We start from the raw sequence: 15,284 nt of genomic DNA on the forward strand, positions 1-15,284 counted from the left end.
TCTCTGGGTATTAAGCGTGTTATAAATAACCAATTATACTTATTCCTTATTCAAATGGAAAGACTCATTGCTCGGTTTGGAAGGATTCGCCGAGGTGGGGCCAGCTCATTACTTCTAATCCATCCATCAAAGAGTTAACTGAGCGGTAAGCAAAGTCCAAACGGGTAAATGATTCTTAGCAGAAATTGGAAGGCAAGACGCCCTTCATACCACAAAGTATGAACAAATGCGAAGCTATGAAAGAGGTACCCAAACAACATTCCTAACAGTGACTCATCATCAACTTAGTCATTTCTTAGTCAGTTTTGAAATGGACTTGTTGAAGCATAAATAATAAGTGTTCTGAAGAGGTGAAGTACCTTCATTCTACATGGTGGCGGTGCCTTCAAGAATAAGGATTCCTACCGTTCAGATGAAAGGTTAAAACACTAACAGAATTAAAATACAAAGGAATTTCAAGATGTGATGATCTGACAGCTGTCAGATATCACTGCAGCCTAAGGCATTGCACATGCAATGACATTTTCCCCTGAGTGGGGAAGATGACAGCGCCGCAGAAGCACAGTACATTCCGGACACTGAATAGAACGTGGGGAGTATTCTTATGGTCCTTTAGAGCCCTGTGGATTAAAGTGTCTGTTCGATTCAGAGTTACTTCCCCAAGTACTGGAGTATTGATACAAGCACACAATCACTATACACACTCCAGTAAAACAAACCTTTGTTGAACAAAAACAACCATAAGGACAGACCGCAAAGTAAAATATGTAATTCTGGAGTCCACAAAAATAAAACATTTGCTAGTTTAAATACAATATGCAAAACTCAACTTTGCTTTTGCTGAAGTGCTTCATTCTTTTAAATATAGAACCTTGAGGATCATTTTACTTTGCTGTTCTAATTTCGGAAAGGCTGCACTGTGAGCATTTGCTCTTGCCACCACAGCCGCTTGCAGAGCTTCCAGAGTGAGGAGGAGCCACAGACTGTCACATGACGGATCACGTGACCAGGAAGGAAGTATATCTTCCGTATATCTTCCGGCCACTAACACCCTGCAGCAGAAGGGCTGGTGCTGTTTGGCTGTTTGCTGTGCTCCTGGCACTGTGAAAACCTCAGCTGATGGCGTAAAATTGCATTAGCAAGCAAAGAGGATCTGCTCAGCACACCATAGCCAGCGAAATTGCTGCATGAGTTTCTAAGTGGGAGACTGTTGAGGCAAGTCCTCTTTGATCCCTTTGTTTTCCTTTTTTTGACTTTGGTGGTTTCAAACAGCGGATATATTTGGAAAATAAGCAAAGTGCTTTTCCTAGCTATAACTTTGCTTGAGGTTGATTCTGATTTCTCTTTTGCACACACTTTCAGGTTAGGGGACTGTGGGGTGAGTCTGTTGTCTTTACCCTTTGACCAGACCTCTGTTTAGTGATTTTGCTCTGGATCTATCCTAATGAGATCAGGATTACTAGTGGAGCTGGCCTATGTACACCTTTACAAGAGCACATGGTGGTACCCTGTGGAGTTCAGATGGGGGATCATATAATACCAGCAAAGAATATGCAAAGTTCAATTACCGTGGGGAATATCCCCCTACCACCCGAAACAGGGGTAACATTTACTGCTGAGGATGACGTACAGGCATGTGAAGCCCAGAAAACCGACGTAAAAATTGCCTATATGTCTGGTAATCCACCTCCTGCACTTGAACCAATTGTGACTATTTGTAAAGGGATTAGCAATGTAAAGAAGGGTGTAGAGGTAATGGTGGAAAGCTTCCTATTCCGACCATGACACCCCAAGGGCACCGGAAACAGAGCAAGGAAGTAATTTCAAACTTATCAACATCTCAGGCTTCTAATTCAATGCTGTTTTTAAAGCCAATTTCTGGTCAGAGGGTAATGGACCACTATTTTGTTAAATCTGCCACAACAAGTACAGAGATTAAATCTTTACAAGCACTAAAGGGAACAGCTATGCTTGACCATTCAGTGATGTCTTCGCAGCCCAATTTTGGGGGGCTTAGAGATTTGACAGATATTAGCATCTTTGAATTGGCTGATCAAGCGGAAGGCGAACTGGAGGCCCTGAATATGGAGCTGTCTAATTTACAGTCTCAGAAGCCTTTTAATGCTGCCACTTTCGCCTCTCCAACCCCCCTGGTGGAAGTAATAAATGAGGAATCATCTCGCCATGACCAAGAAGACTGTCAAGCCCCTTCCCAAATGAGGGATGGCATAGGAGTTCATGAAGGCTCCTCTGAATTACACCATACTTTGAGGGAGGTGGATGAACAGATTCACCTGCCTCACCCCACTGTATCGGCTCTGAATATGGTGTTGAGTTCTTTTGTTGCCCTATATGACAACATTTGGGCAGAACTGAAATCTACCAATACTATATTGACTAATGTTACCTCAAAACATGAGGAACTGGAGTTTGAGATTTGTTTGGTCAATTTGGCTATCAGAGATGAGGTGGAAACGAGGAATGTCCTATAGTCTAAGGCAAACTCTGATAACGCCTTGGGGTCTGTTATTGAAATCTCTGATGATCTAGGTTCACATGATCAGTTGACCCACTTGGAAGTGAGGTCAACATCTAGTGTAATGGATCCTCTAATTGATATTCCAGCACAGGGAACTCCTGGGATTGATGTTGACATCATTGATATCACTAATGATCAATCTCCGGTTGGGGAGGTGGCAAATGTGCCTATGGAGGGTGAAGGGAGCTTAGCCAAAGGACAAGGGAACCCCTCAGTTTAAAAAAAACTACTATTGTGTTGAAAGGCAAAGCTTTGAAGCGGAGGGCGGGGGCCAAGAAAAATATGATTTTATCCTTAAGAAAGGCCCACCGCACTCTGTTTCATGCTAAACTATCCCCTGTACCGGAACATGTAATTTCGATACATGAACCGGTGTTAAAATCTCAGATCACATCTGAGAATATTCTAACAATGGCGGACAGGGTGGTTGGTGTCCCAGCTCCCCAGAATCCTATTATAGAGTTATTTGTAAAGAATATGGAATTTACTAAGGCAGCGGGAGCTCCCAAAATGAGCCTGTGTGTGAGGTTGAAAGACTCTCCCATGACTTCGTTCCCACACCTAACCAGTTTTTGGGGCGAGCAGGGAGGAGGCCCTTATAGATTCAGCCCATTCTCTAGCCAATCTCAGTCTATCTGGGGCCTACCAGAGGGGGCAACTACCTCTACGATGCTGGGGAACAGAGTGGAGGGAAAAATGGTGCATGCATGTTCAACAGTAAATCCTCTTGTAGTCCCGAATAAGGTAAGGTGAGTTTGAGCGTTGTGAACGACATTATCAGGCCTATGTTGGTCACAGAGGATATTCCTATATTACTATATTCCTATTACACAACTGCCTCTCCCATGTCTTAACCCTATTCTGCATATAGACAGGGTGGTGGAAGGATCTGGTATGGGAGAATCAACATTCCTCAAAGAGGTGGCTGACCTCCCGCCGGAATCTAACTACCCCAGAGTTTCAGCCGGAATGAAGAATCTGTTGCAGCATTTTCACTACCCTTCAGGTGCTATTGTGAGAGGGCTCACTGGTGCACCTGCGGGGAATGGTGATCTCTGTTATGGTCCATCAAGTGCTCCACTAACAAAACACTCTTATTCTGATGCACTCAAAGGGAAAGTAGTTACACAAAAGAGGGTGAAGGGTGGGGGCCGTGATATAAGTTAAGATTCACTGTACCCTGGGTTTGGACTATCAGATTTGTATGAATCAGCCAAACATTCTAGCCATTTTAGCATCCATCCCAAGCTTGGCTTTGGTGTCATTGGCTGACATTGGGAGAGTTTCCTTCCCAGTCAGAGAGGATATGAGTACTAGTATTATGTCTCTATCTTCTCCGCTAGCAAGAGAACTAATTTTCACTCAAAAAGAAGAACTGGCAGGATTGGGTTTCAAAATCTCTCAGATACATGAACTAAATAAGGGACTCATCAAGAATGGTATGAGCCAATCCATTGCTAGCTTTCCTAAGGTTGCTGCTATTCCTGATATGTTGGCCCAGAGCGGAGTGCTGAATGATATGGATTTGGCATCCATTATCTCCTCTCTATGGCAAAAACTTGTCCCATGAAAATAATTCCTTTCTGGGTGATCATTGGAAGAGTATAATGTTATGTTTGAAATCTTGGAATACTCGCGGAAATATCCATCTTTTTGCTAATTCTGTGTGAATGAAAACGTTGATAAAGGCTAATTGCATTTGTCTGCAAGAGACATGGTTAACCTCAGCACCCACTCTGGATGGATATAGTGTTTTCATCCAACCTGCTATAGATGGGATGGGGGGAGACCATCAGGGAGCCTTTTGACTGCTGTGGATATCTCCCTTGTCTTTAGTGGGGTGGTAATTGCGGACTTGCCCTTTGGTTTATTGGGGGTTGATTGTAGGTCAATGGATGGTTCGATCAATCTACTATTACTCAATATTTATTGGCATAAGGGTATTGAATTGGTTGATCTATTTGTAGACGGGCTCTGCCACTGGTGGGGAAAAGCACTGAATCAGGGAACTCCAGTAAATGGCATACTTGGCACAGAGGAGACAGCTCATCTCTGATTGATTATATTTTTGTAGACACTTCCCTTATGAATTCTTGTCTGTCATTTGAAATATTTAAAAATGATTGGAGTGACCATTGCATTCTTATGGCACAATTTAATTGGGTTCTAAATTTCAGGAAATGTCGGCAACAATTACAGTTAGTGGCCAAGGTAGGGCGTAATGCTGTTAAATGGACTGACCTGAAAATTCGTGCCTTGAACTCCCAAATATATCATGTATTGAACCGCTCGACTTATGATTGGAAACTCCAGAAATTCAATGCAGTCGAGTTCCAATCGTTTGTGGGTCAAATGACTGATAAAATGGCCCTGGGAATGAGAACAAATGGCTCTGGCCAAGTTAGGCATGCCCACTGTTATAATACCGATGTAGCATCTGCAATAAAGATGTTACGAAGAACAGTGAAGCAGATTCAGAGCACTAATCAGGACGAGGCAGTTCGCAGAAAGCTAATTGGGAAACTTAAGCAGTTATATAAGAACTACTGTAAGTCTATTAAATCTGTAATATTTCAGAAAGATTCAGAAAAGATGCTTGGAACCCTAATTGCGGCAGATACAAGTGCATTTTGGTATTTGGTAAATGGGCAGGACACAAATTATACAACTTGCCAGTCGTACTCGATTTCTGAAAAAGAATGGATTGAATTCTCGGAGAGTAGATTTGGGAAGTCCACTGTGGACCCACCACTGGTTTTGGACCTGACTAGAGAGGACAGGTGGGATCCACAAGTTGAGGTAGAAACCATCTGAAAACTGATCACTAGATGTAAGCGTTGGGCTCCGTGCCCAAATGGCCTCACAAATAACACCTTTACAGATAATCCTAATTTGTGGGCCCAGTTGTTGTGCCTAGAGTTCAATGACATACTGTCCTCAGGGGTGACCCCTGTATCTTGGAACACAGCTCATGTTGTCCCACAGTGTGGCAGCAGGACTGATCCGGCTAACTATCGTCCGATTTCATTCATTGATGCGGACTGCAAACATTTTTCTTCCTTCGTGTTGTCACACTTGGAGGAGTGTGCTCTCAGAAGTCACCCGCTGGATTAATTCCAGACGGGTTTTAGAAGCGGTCACTCGACCAATGTCAACGGGCTTGCCCTGAAGTGTGTACTAGAGGCGGCATGGTCACCAGCAGGTGGCTGCACGTATATGGCTTCAATCGACCTGACGGCTGCGTTTGACCGGGTTGACCTGGGCAGGTTGTGGCTAAAACTGGCCAGTTGGGGCCTACCTGCAGGGCTCCTGAGATTAATTAATTGGGTCTCACCCTTAGTTACTAGGGGAATCCAGACGTGGACCCCTTGCTCACTATTCTTAGAGAGGCGCAGCTACACCCTACTGATGAGCTTCAACCAGATTGAAACACGTGTCTGGGGTTGCTGTTGGTACTCTTGTTCAGAGGAGAATTGCCTAGCATTTCGGTGCTGGACTGCCCCAGGGCAGGACAAAGGCTGATATGTTTAGGATATTTCTCCTCTGTGAAAGATAGTCAGCTAAAGACTCTGGGTAAGGCTCTTGTAACCAGGACTCATGTCCGGCAGAGAGTCTCCCAGGACCCCCCTTATTATTTGCATATTTCAAGTAACTTTGGGTCTCACCCTCTGTTACTAGGGGAATCCAGACGTGGACCCATTGCTCACTATTCTTAGAGAGGCACAGCTACACCCTACTGATGAGGTTCAACCAGACTGAAACACGTATTGGGGTTGCTGTTGGTACTCTTGTTCAGAGGAGAATTGCCTAGCATTTCGGTGCTGGACTGCCCCAGGGCAGGACAAAGGCTGATATGTTTAGGATATTTCTCCTCTGTGAAAGATAGTGAGCTAAAGACTCTGGGTAAGGCTCTTGTAACCAGGACTCATGTCTGGCAGGTAGAGTGGTTCCTGTATCCAACTGTCACAATATATGGGCAACGGATTCTAGGACAGAGACTCCACTTGGCTGGCGCCTCCTTAACTGGTGCATGCCCCCTCGGGGTACATATAGTCAATGAGCACTGCCACCAAGGGCTTATGCTGGCCAGTGTGGGACCCCTCTTAGTGACAGAGTGTTGTGTGCTGAAGGATCCATTGTGGGGAACATAGGGACCTTGTGAGACCTTCACTGTCACAATCAGTGAAGTCTTGAATGAGCTTTCTATAGGCACTCCACATCTTCAACAAGGCAGCTAAGTCATGACAGAACCCATGCGTTGCATTATTATGTAAAGACCTGATACTTTATTTATTTATTTTTTTATTTTTATTGTGCATTTGTTAGGTGCTTAAACAACAAGTAGATTGTCTTTCAAAGTGCCCACAGATCAACATTGAGGGAACATGGGGTTGAAAAGAATATATATACTGGAGGTTAAAGATGAACCTACTAGGCCTTGTGAGTATTCAGAACATGCAAGTGCAGAGAGAGAAGAGGGGAAGAGGGAGTGGGGGGATCTGGAATGTCAGTGCTCGTGGGTGAGTCGCATATGTAAGTGCCCGGTATAGTAAGTTCTAGAGAGCATTGAGCTGCAATAAGTAGGTAAGTGCAGGCCTACAGTGGCGTAGGCCAGTGGGTGCCGATGCAAGTGCTGTGTGTAGGCAGAGGCTGAGGCGATTGGATATGGGAGGCCAGGGCCCCAAAGGTCACATAAGGGCCCTGGTCACCAATCACAGCGACTGTGAGATTAGCAGAGGAGGTGAAAAGGAAAGTCTTGAGGAGCTTCTGGAATTTGAGGCGGTCCGGCTCAAGACTAAGAAGAAGGGGGAGGCTGTTCCATAAGAGGGAGTCACTTGAAGAAAGAGATCGACCTCCATCCCTCTGTTTAGCAAAACGCTTTACACACAGAGAGTTGATGCCAGAGGAACGTAGAGGTCTAGAGGGAGAGTATTTGAGTCACAAGTTGCAGATAGCGTGGTCCCTGGCCCCAGACATCCTTGTGGATGATGCAGAGGGATTTGAATTTAATCCGTGCAGCAACTGGGAGCCAGTGAACAGTTTTTAGGGCAGGAGAGATGGAGTCCCTGGACTTGAGGCCAAGGATAAGTCTCGCTGCCCTGAATTAGTTGGAGGGGTCATTGAGAGGAAGAGGGTAGATTCAAGAGAAGGCTGTTGCAATAGTGAAGCCTTGAGAGAACCAGGGCTCAAGTAAACTTCTGGGGGAAAGTGAGAAAAGGGAGAATTCCTTTGAGATTTGTAAGAGGATTCAATTCAATACTACAGCTAAGTCAATGCCTAGTCTGGGATACTGAATGGAAACCCTTATTGATATATCTTTATGTCCAGTTCATGCGTTCTGGATGACTGCCCCTATATAACACCCCTCTCTTGGAATCCCCCTGACCCCACTGAGCCAAGAAGTAGTTCTGTTTTGCAAGTTAAAAGGTTTATTTGATAATTTAAACAATAGATATATATATCACACTTTATAATAATTTAATAATTGGATATCACACCTAATCTGAGCAGTAATCAAAAATGGATAGTCTGGCACTAGCACACTTGTGAATAGGAACAGAAGAATAAGGTGGTAGAGAATACTTTATATAAGTTCAGATGGATGTAATGTTGAATGAAAATGCAATACAGAAAATACTCAATATGATTTCAACAAAACAATGTAATCACTTTTCTCTGGCAATCCCCTCCCCCCTTTATGCAATGCAAGGAAATGGAAGGAAAGCACACAGTTCTCAGAAATGCAATCAAATGTAATTCAGTTCACCCCAGCAAGCTTACACTACAGAAGTTGGAAACACAGGCCCAAAATGCTTTTAAATGTGCTGGCAATGAAGTGAAAAATATGCTAAAATGCTTTTAATTCCATTTTGAGGTTCAGGGTGAGTGGTATCAAGTTAATATTAGTCCAGGCTCACTCTAGCAATGATTCAGGGATGGTTCTTAAGAGGCAAACAAATTTTTAGCAAGGAAAGCAAGAAAACTGCTATTTTCACACGTGGAGAGATTTGCAAATCGCGGTAAATTCGCGAGTGCGTTTTTCGCGATTGCGGCAAAAGTGTATGGAATAGGAATGCGGTCCTGAGATTCTAAGCTTTCAGAGGAAAGCTAAACCAAGTTCCTAGCCCAAACGGTTACGGAGTTATGAACGATTAAATAAAGGTAGCTTTTTAGATTTGAAATTTTAAAGTTCAAAGTGACAAGTGACAGCTAGCAACTAGAAAATGACAGGTGACAGTTTTGCAAATGACAAGTGACAGTTAGCAGGCAGTTCTACTTAGATTAAAATAGCTTGGATTATATTATTTTAACTAAGAGATTGGTTCTGCACAGTTCTGCTATGTACTCACAATATATTTAGAAATAGAATGGGCCTCGCCACGGATCTGGTCAGGTTTTCTTCACTCGCCACGGACGGTTTCTGCGCACAGCGGTCTGGGTCAGCTCTCCTCTGCTGGTCTGGTCTTGGTCTCTGGTTCTGATCAGGTCTGTGGGTTCGGATACAGCGGTCTCCGGTTCAGCTGGTCTCTCTCTGGATACAACACTGCTCTCTGGCAAATGGCAAGAGTTCTTGCAAAGAATTCAAACAGCTCGCCTGGCTGTGATAATGGCAATGATTCGAGGCCTGCTAAAGAGGGATTTAGCTTGTAGTTGACCTCTCTGCTACAAATTCTGAAGTAAAGTCTTGGTCTCTGAAGGTGGATAGATTGAAGTCTCTATGTTTGCTCTCTGAAGGTTGATGGAGGTAAAGTATGGATTTTCCCGGCAGAGCGTCCCGCAGCAGATGGAATTGAATGTCCCTATCTGTCCTGACTGTCTGCTTTTATGTGTTTTGAAAATGGGTGTGTGTGCAGCATCACTAGGCTCTACCCCTCTCCACTTGTCATTGGCCACTTCATCCTCTTCCCCTTGATTGGGGGAATGAAATGAAGTGTCATCATGATGAGGTCTTTTTATGATACAGAGAACCCACCCCTGTCAAATTACACACAATCTATATTTTGACCCAAAAGACATATTTGCACAGGTACACATTTGTTTAAAATTACATGCACCCATCACATATCACAGGAGGTATACCCTGTCCAAATCTGCTCTTCCTGGGAGCTTGCATTCAGAAATGGCAACATATTTCACTTTTTAATCAGGTTACCAATATCAGACATTACCCCAAATTTATACACATCTGCGCAAGGAGTATGGACATTACTTGATGAAGTGTCAGATTTTTAACATGCATACATTTTAAGAAAAACTCTTAACTGCTAGCTTGCCCCCAGATCATGCCACCGGTTCTAAAAACCTCTTAAAATGTGGGCAGAAAAATCACAAGAATTATGGTATCATTTAAATAATTATGACAAGTCCGTACTATGAGTTATTCATCTTTTTCTAAAACCATATTCTGGCTACAGGGGTGTGTCTTTTTAGGTCACATGGTACAGAAACCAGTCTTTCCACTTTCTTCAAGCTCAGCCTCTGTCTCCAGTTTCTCCCCCTCCCAGTTTCTGCCAAGAGGAAGCCATTTTTATTACCCCTGCAATAAACCATCTGCCTGGGCCCTGGAAGGCCCATTGTTCAAGAGGAAGCCATTTATGGCCACTTCCATAAACCCTCTGCCTGGGTCCTATGTTTAGCCTCTAGCAGTCCCTTGGTAATCCAATCAGAGAAGTGTCATATCCCTTTTGGGTGGGAAGAACAAAAGGCAGGTAGGCCTGGGAACACAGCAGTTGTGCAAGTCTCAACTCCTGTCGGGGGTAGCTGGTAGGCAGAATTCAGTTCCTTAAGCCAGGCCCCAGCTAATGTCACTTTTGTTCCCCAGTTTAAGTCAAGACAATTTTTTACATATTTTTTTTTTTTTTTTTTTTTTTTTATTTACTTGTATATAATCAAAAAAATAGATTTTTACAAGGGCTGAATCCTAACGGAGCGAATCCCGTTGACAGTGTAAAGAGTTTTGACGGTAGTATGAGTCAGAGTTTCAAGTTTCTGTTGACGACTGATCAGCGGCAATGGTGGTTCTTGTCTTTTCGATTGCCAGGTCCAGAAGTTTGGCGGCTGCTGTGTGCCATCGGGTCTTTTCGCCATTTATGATTCGGTTCCACCAGATATCTTCATTACCTGCGAAGGAGGTGGCTGTCAGAGAGCTGAAATAGGCGATTCTGGGTAGGTGCAAGGCAGGGCAGCACATTAATAGATGCCTTATTGATTCGGTCTGTTCAGGGTTTTGGCAGAGTCTGCAAAATCTTTCTTTAGATCTCGTTCTAATAGCTAGGATTTCTTGTGTCGGTAGCACATTCAGACGGGCTTTCAGAAAGGTTCTCATGAGAGATTTGCTGGGGTATCTTTTGCAGTAGGCCATTGGTTCTTTCAATTTATTTGTGTTCATTGGGAGGTCGGCTAGAAGTTTGTAGGAGGTCGCTTTATCGATGGTGGTAATCCAGTCCCAACATTCTAGTTTGGTTTTAACCCTGGTAGGGTTGTTCTTCAGATCCTCTTCCGTACAGGCGATCAAGTGGAGTTTTTGTTTTTGTTCCGTGGCCCACTTGTTCATAAAGTGGTTTTTGCCCATTTCAATTTCTTCGGCTAACAAGTGATAGATTTTCAGGCTGTCTGGATGAATGATTTTCCTGTAGAGCTGTAGAGTACTGTGATCTATCGTTGCTTTGAGAGATGTGAGGCCAAGTTCTCGCCTTATCGGCTAGGATGCTGATTCTAAGTTTAAAACTATGACATTTAAACAATTGCAACCTATGTGACACTCAAAAGTAGGTCACTCATTTCTTTTAAACATTTAGATTTTTAGTGTCTTTCAGTCCAAATTTACTTAAACTGCTGAAATCCACAGCTTAGCCAGTCTTGTTATAAACCTTCAAGTCACTTCAGAATATAACTTTACATTGTATCCACCTCTCAGTAAGTCTTTCTTTGGGTTCATCTATTCAGTTTTACACATATAAAAAAAATCTGGTGTTGTTTTAAAACGCCGGCTTTCTGATAGTGGGGAGTACTGGTACTGCACCCATTTTTGGGATTTAAGAAAATGAATTCCCCACAATTCTAGGTTGCTTTTGGCAATCAGCATTGCCATTCCCAATGGTTTCAGACTACTGTGTGGGTAGCCCAATGGTGGTTTTAGGCAGTGCCCTTCTGTGCCCATAACATCGGCAAAATGGGTGGCAGCCTATTCTTCATGCACTTCCCTGGGCATTTTCTGGGAAGCTCTGGCCATCATGATGTTTTCCATGTCAGTACTGCACAGTTTTTGAGGTAGGGCTTGGATGCATGGGTAAAAACATCCCACAAGCCCCCCTCTTGCGATGGTCATTCGGTTTCACTGATGGATCTCGCAAGACCTGGGATGTTTCCTCATCTTCTTCCAATAGATGGCACAGTTCAGCATCTTTTCCTCCATCCGGTACTGATCGATCGGTTCTCCTCGCCGGTCCTGATGGGAATATTGGGCGGTACCCTGGGCCCCCCGCGTCTCTGCTCCCGGTCTCTGGATCGTCCTCCTTGGCCCGTCTCCAGGTTTTCTTTCTCCTAGGACGACAAAGGAAGAGCGGCAATACCTATTCATACACATTTTTCCCCCACCCTTGATATAGTGGGGTGGCATATAAATTTATAGTCAAAACATATGAACATGGACATTTCTTTTTGCATTCAAAAACGAAAACACCCACATTGAGAAACTCAGAATTTGATAGGCGATATGTAGGATATTTTAAGTTAGAACTGAATTAATCTGAGACAGTACCCTCTAGGATTCCAGAGGATTTCTCCAGTTGTTGCAGAGTGTGCCTGGGATGGCAACACTTCAACTGGTTAATGTGGACCCACTTGTCTTCCCCCTCTGCCAAACCGCCTTTGGGGATGCGGATCTTGTAGGCCACAGGGGAGATTTTGTCTATAATCTCAAAGGGTCCCTTCCATGTAGGCAAACATTTTCGCTGCTTGGCCTGGTTCCTTTGGAAATTGTATAGATAGACCCGGTCCCCCACCTGATATTCCTTCCTGGAAGTTTTCAGGTCATAGTGGGTCTTCATGCTATCAGCTGATCTTTCTAGATTCCGCTGAGCATAAGCAAAAGCATGTTGAAGGTGTTTCCTTAAATTCTCCACATACTCATGAGTTGTGGAGGCATTTATCAGTGTCTGCTCTTGGGTCCTGTAGAGCAAATGCTGAGGAAGCACCATCTTGCGCCCAGTCATCAACTCAAATGGTGACATTTTGGTTGCAGATGAAGGGGTAGATCTGATGGCCATTAGGACCAGAGGTAATCGGATATCCCAACTTGGCCCAGAATCTGCCACAAACTTCTTTAATATGCTCACAATGGTTCGGTTATATCTCTGCCCCAGAAGAAGCTGGCCTGTAAGCAATATGTAACTTCCTTTTGACCCCCAGTATCTCCCACATCTTTGTCATTACTTCACTGATGAAGTGGCTACCCCTGTCTGACTCAATCCTTTGAGGTAGACCGAAACGGGAAAAGATGTGGTTAATCATCAAGGCAGCTGCCGTTTCTGCCTTGCAGTTTGGGGCTGGGAGACATTCCACCCACTTGGTAAACAAGCATGTCACAGTCAACATGTACTTATTCCCCCTAGCAGAGCGAATCACGGGGCCTACAAAGTCGATTTGTAAATCTGACCATGGCAGTGTCATCCCCCTCTTTTGGAGAGGCGCACGATGCGTGAGGGATGATGGCTGAAATTGTGCACACACAAGACACCCCTTCAAGTATTGGTCGAGGTCCTGCCCCATGTGTGGCCAGTATGCAACCTCTCTTAAGATTTCCAGTGTTGTGTGAAACCCCCTGTGACCGGCGGTGGCCGCATCATGGGCGTGACTTAACATCAGGCTTCGGAATGAGGTAGGAACCACCCACTGATCGTGGCCAGCTTTGGATTTCCTTACCAGCAAACCGTCTTGGATTCGGAACATTTTTGGACATTTCATCAACACTCTAAGGTCCTCTTTCCCAATGTAATCGGTATCCATCAGGGGAAAGTTCTCAGGGTCCTCAAGGTGTTGGTAAAACTTACCAATAATTGGATCCCCCTTCTGAGCTGTAATCAAATCAGCATCAGGGGTCTCCTTGCTCCATTGGGCAGTTGAAAGATCACTGTGAGCATTTGTCTGGGACCTAGTGATAGCAGTGACCTGGATTTCCCCCAACAGGGACTCAATCTCAATTAGATCCCCTTGGATGGCCCCGGTTTTGGCCAGCTGATCAGCTAAATCATTTCCAGTTTTGTCTGGTCCCTCTACTTTGGAATGACCCTTGATCTTTTTCCAATAGATGGTCATCTCATTCGAGGTGACCAGATCATCAATGTTTTGGATCAACTTCCCATGTTTCAAGGGTTTGTTGTTAGCACATAACATGCCTCTGGTTTTCCAATTAACCAGGTGCTCCACGAACCCGTTCCGTACATAATCCGAATCTGTGATTATGACCAGTTCGTGGAGTTGATGCTGGACAGCAGTGAGGATGGCCTGATGCACAGCCATCAATTCTGCCACCTGACTACTTCGGGGACCAATTTTGTATCCAGCGGAGGGTTCTGGGGACTCATTCACCCATGCATTCCCTACGCCGGCCATCAGTTCTTTCTCCCCGTCGTTGCCAGGAAGTAATTCGGGAATTACTCACATTTCCGGCCCGGATTCTATCACTTTGGAGATATTGCAGAGGCTGGTGTGGAGTCTCCACTATGATGTGTTCCCCATGGATAAACGGGCGGTAATTCTTCAATGCCCACACCGTTGCCAGGAGTGCCTTCTCACAATCGTTGTATTTTTCCTCCACAGAGGATAAAGTTTTGCTCGCGTAGGAGATTACTTTATTGACCTTGTCCTGTTTTTGGTATAATACTGCCGTCAAGCACGTATTAGAGAACCCCGTCTCCAGGAAGAACTCCTTGTTTCTGACAGGGTAAGCTAGGCAGGGCGCTTGTGAGAGGCTTCTTTTGAGTTGTCTTACTGCCTCCCACTTGACCCCCCCCTTCAGGAGATGAATCAGGGGTCTGGTGATCTCTGCGTAGCCCTCAATGAACTTTCTGCTGTAATTAGTCAGTCCAAGGAGGCTCCTTAGTTCCCGCAGAGTTGTGGGGTCTTTCAGTTTCTGAAGTGCTTCCACTTTCTTTTCCTGGGGACAGAGACCCTGAGGAGTAATCTCATGCCCCAAGAAATTAACACGGGTTCTACACCACTGTGCTTTCTGAAAGGAAAGTTTTGCTCCGGCGGCCCTCAACTGCGTCAGAACATAACGGATCTCCGCTATGTGTTCCTCCACAGATGAACTTTTGATGAGGACATCATCTACATAAGCCAGGTTACCCCTTGCACCCAGGTCGGGCATGGCCTTGTGTAGAAAAATGTTGAATTCATTGCCGGAGTTGAGGTATCCGAAGGGAGTCCGGGTCCATGTGTACTGCTGGCCCCCAAAGGTAAAAGCCAGCTTGTATTGGTCCTCCATGCTGACAGGCATGGTCCAGTATCCATTGGTCAGGTCTATTGCAGTGAATACCTGTGACCCCTGAATCTGGGCCAGCCCTTGGTCAATGTAGGGAAGAGGCCATCGGGAAGTATGGACCCGTTTGTTGAGCTCCCTGAGGTCGGCGCAGAGTCTCCACTGGCCGTTTGGCTTCAATATTCCCAGCACCGGATTATTGAAGGTGCTGTGGACTGGACGGATTATTCCCCGGGACTCAAGGTTCTTAATTATTTCAGTAAG

The sequence above is a fragment of the Ambystoma mexicanum genome, chromosome 4p (assembly GCF_040938575.1).
Source record: "Ambystoma mexicanum isolate Mex_15411 chromosome 4p, UKY_AmexF1_1, whole genome shotgun sequence".
NCBI classification, from domain to species: domain Eukaryota; kingdom Metazoa; phylum Chordata; class Amphibia; order Caudata; family Ambystomatidae; genus Ambystoma; species Ambystoma mexicanum.